Source organism: Syzygium oleosum, unplaced genomic scaffold (assembly GCF_021117445.2).
Source record: "Syzygium oleosum isolate NSW1041296 unplaced genomic scaffold, Sole_v2.1 Sole_v2.01, whole genome shotgun sequence".
In the NCBI taxonomy this organism is placed as follows: Eukaryota; Viridiplantae; Streptophyta; class Magnoliopsida; order Myrtales; family Myrtaceae; genus Syzygium; species Syzygium oleosum.
In genome coordinates, this window is record NW_026607485.1 from 11687558 (window position 1) to 11691464 (window position 3907).

Genomic DNA, 3907 nt, shown 5'->3' on the forward strand with positions numbered 1-3907 from the left:
ATACAATCAAATCTTCTTAGTGACAATATTGTTCCACAAATAAACCTGCTTATATTAGGACATTATCCTTCTTAGCAATTTTATCAACAACGGATTAAATTTCCCTTCTTATGTTTGTCTACAGAATTGCAGGCATGTGAATAGCTGTCAATATTCCAAAAGACTTTTGCATTATAGTCAACGAAATGTCTGATTCTTCAAATTAGAATTCGCAATTATATAATACACATGTTCCTCTCATGTGATATAGTGAGCTGCTTCTATCAGCAATGCATGACTCTATCAAGTCTTCTGGCCAGTAGTACAGTTGCATGATGGTTTCCATAATATCTTCCTCAGTATGACCATGACTGTATAAGCTATTCACCTTGTCATGATACCTCCAAGTCCTCATGAAGTTCTCGTTCCTTGACTTGTTCACCTCCATTAAAGTCCTTTCGGCCATCATCAATCTTTTACTTCATACTCCAGGTTATATCAATGACGATAGAGCTTTCCTTGCTTTGGTTCAAACTGAGACAAGACAACATTTGCATTTATCGAATATTTGATACAAGAAGATGTTTTTATCAACTTCAAAACATCATAGGAGGTTTTCCCAACACAATGTTGGTTCTAATGTAGAGATCGATATTTCCCTTTAAATTTACATAATAAATGTCTCGAATGCACTTGCTAAATTCGTCTCGTCTTTAATTTCACTTTTGAGCATGTGCGTAGCCTGAGGAAAGAATAGTCTGAACCCAGATCTGCATGACCAATTCCATCATGGTCGCACACGAACCTCACATATAGGATTTACAGATCAATGGCCGAGATGAACCCAAACGAATGGATACGGATCAAACAAACATTGCGCGGCAAGGGCCCACTATCCCAGACAGAAACTCCTCACCATACACATAAATTTTCTAGGAAACTGCCATCAAAGCACCTGTGCCATTAGTCGTGTGCTTGGACATTTCAAACTTCTGCCCCTACGTGCCACTCCATGGAAAAGTGCATAAATACCCATCCTCAGCCTCCCAAAGCACTCCTAGGGTTCTTGAGCGAGTGACTGTGTGTTCGAGAGAGAGAGAGAGAGAGAGAGAGAGAGAGAGAGAGAGAGAGAGAGAGAGAGAGAGAGAGAGGATGGTGAGATCTTCGTGCTGTTGGAGGGAAGGACTGAAGAAAGGGCCATGGACACCTGAAGAAGACCAAATACTCATCTCCTACGTCCAAAAAAATGGCCACCCTAATTGGCGAGCTCTTCCCAAGCACGCTGGTAATTAAAACGCTCGCACGCATTCGCATGAATTCGATCAGGAGCTTCTCCTTTCGCGAAACTACTTGGTGGCTATACGAGAAACAGTCCCGTGCGTGGGGTCCCATGCTCATGCATGCACGCTTTGACCGTTCGTTAGCAGCTGTGCTCTGAATGTCTCCTGCATGGACTGTTTCCATTCGTGTGTTGGGATTACAGTTGATTAATGGACATGTTCATCAATCTCATTCAAAGTGTTCTCTTTTCTTTTTGTCTTTTATTGGTCATTCGTTTAGGACTATTGAGATGTGGGAAGAGTTGCAGGCTTCGGTGCACCAACTACTTGAGGCCAGACATAAAGAGGGGCCACTTCAGCTCCGACGAAGACGATTCCATCATTAAGTTGCATGAAATGCTGGGAAATAGGTACTCATTATTTCACATTATGTACCCACAAATTAACACAGGACTCTTAATCAACTACAGGGAAAAAAGAAATCTCTAACAATATCGAGCACTTATTGCATTTTTCCTCGGCTTTTTAATTTGTGGGTTACTGATATTGACATCAAACGTGCATTTCTATTTAACTAAATTTGTACATCGGTGATGATGTCCATAATGAGTAACTCACCAACCAAATGGATAATTGAAGAATATTATGGCCCTTCTTCTTTTTTTAGTAGGGATCCGAGGTTTTCCTCTATATAAAGGGAGCTTCTCTATCATAAAAAAGTCGAAAAAACATGAAAACCATTTTCCTAGTAGCTTGTTCACTCGATATGTCACGTTCTAAGATTAAAGCTACACGGGTGTTGAACATCTTTGTTTTGGGTGTGAAGGGATCAAAGGTACATCAGCAGTAGAGAATCTAGGAAGTATATTTAAATTAAATAAGTTGTTCCTAACAAAAGTTTATCGCATCATTCTCAGTTCGTCAGCATGAGCGTGAACACGCTCGCTGTTCTAAGGATGTCTAAAACCAGATTCTCTGTGTATAAATTGTTTTAGGTGGTCAGCGATTGCAGCAAAATTGCCTGGACGTACAGACAACGAGATAAAAAACGTCTGGCACACCCACCTGAAGAAGAGAGTCAAACAGAAACAAGCCAACCACCACCCGAGCACCGCCTCCACCACCCCTGCCACCACGAACGCCTTATCCATCAATTCCAGCACCGTCAATGACCCACCGGAACCAGAAGATTCGAACTGCTCGAGACCGCCCGGATTCGAGAGCCCGCTGTATGCTCGTACATCATCGCCTCCACGATCTTCTAGCGAAATTTCTTACACCACGGCCCCGTGATGGCCACTGTGGAACCGAACTACAACCGCGATGTCCTCGTTATTAATCAAAACCTGACCGAGTCCGTCGAATCCGTCCTGGATTTCTGGTCGGATCCTATCTTGACTGATTCCTTTGTCAGCTTGCCATCGGATTTCGCAGGATTAATTAGCAGTGACGATCAAGCTCAGCAAGTCAAATGTCCCTTGGACGAAACTATTAACGACTCGCACTTTTGGCCTGAATTCGAAGGCATGCCATCAGGTTTTGGCCACGCCAATGAAGCGCAACAATTTGAATTCCCATGGGACGTAACGGATCGATTTGAACTGTGGGGCGGTGATAGCAATTCGATGATCGACGACGGCACCAACTATTTCTGGTACGATCTTTTGGCGAGAGCTGGAGGTCCAGAAGAACTGCTGTTCCCAGAGATTAATAAGCACGAGGGACGAGATTTACGTACGACCGGTTCAGCGCCACCCCACCTCCGCGGCGGTCGGAAGCAAGAGAGTCTGCTTGGAGTCCAAAGGGAAGAAATGATCTCGTCATCTCTATTTTGACGAGACTCGATGGATTCGAATTGGACCAAGGTGTGGATTTGTCGGAGCATGTCTACGTAGGTGTCGTGTTGTGTAGAAGTTAGAATGAAGCGACATAGGATATTGCAAGATATATATAGTTTGACATTAACAAATTAAAAGTAAAAGACTGCATAGAAAAATAGTGCGTGAGAGGAGAAAAGTATGTGGAAAATTTGCATATTGATCTCTCGAATTCATGAAGAGTCGCCTCGCGTATCTCAATCTCCCAAACAATTATGCCAACCTTAGGCGCAAAAAGAAAGTCTGCCAGCCTCTTATTCGTGATTATCTTGGTGGTTTAGGAACATAAATTAAGGACGATCCTGCCTCTTTTTATCTCCTCCCCCTAATTGAAATGATTATCGGTTCATGTTAACCATGTCTAAGAGACGCTTATTGTCACGCGTATTCACAACATTAAGGTTGGATTTCCGAACACGTGGCTACATCGGAAAAAAAACAACATTAACAATTTCCTTGCGTGGTTGACTAACAATTTGCTATAGGAGCACGCTTTAATACAAGGAAAATGTTGAAGAGTGTCAATTGGGTCCTTGTTAAGCCTTATTAAATGTGTTTAGGAAATGTGAAATTTGCTAGCTGAAGTAAGCGACTTTGTTAAAATGGGCAATTCCTCAATTTTCGAGGTGTATTGAAAATTGTTAATCCCACTCTTCATTTAGCTAGCGTCGTAGACGAATATTTGAATGACTTGCGCTACGTTACCTAGTTATTACTACATACTTCGTATTGAGAAATTTTCTGCTACTGCAATATTGGTGGGGCCTATGG

The 3907-nt window shown here is 42.3% G+C and overlaps 1 pseudogene; it reads left to right on the plus strand.

The window, feature by feature from the left end:
• Nucleotides 1-1070: 1070 nt before the first annotated feature.
• LOC115688956 (transcription factor MYB13-like) lies at nucleotides 1071-3308 on the plus strand (annotated as a pseudogene).
• The last annotated feature ends 599 nt before the right edge of the window (nucleotides 3309-3907 follow it).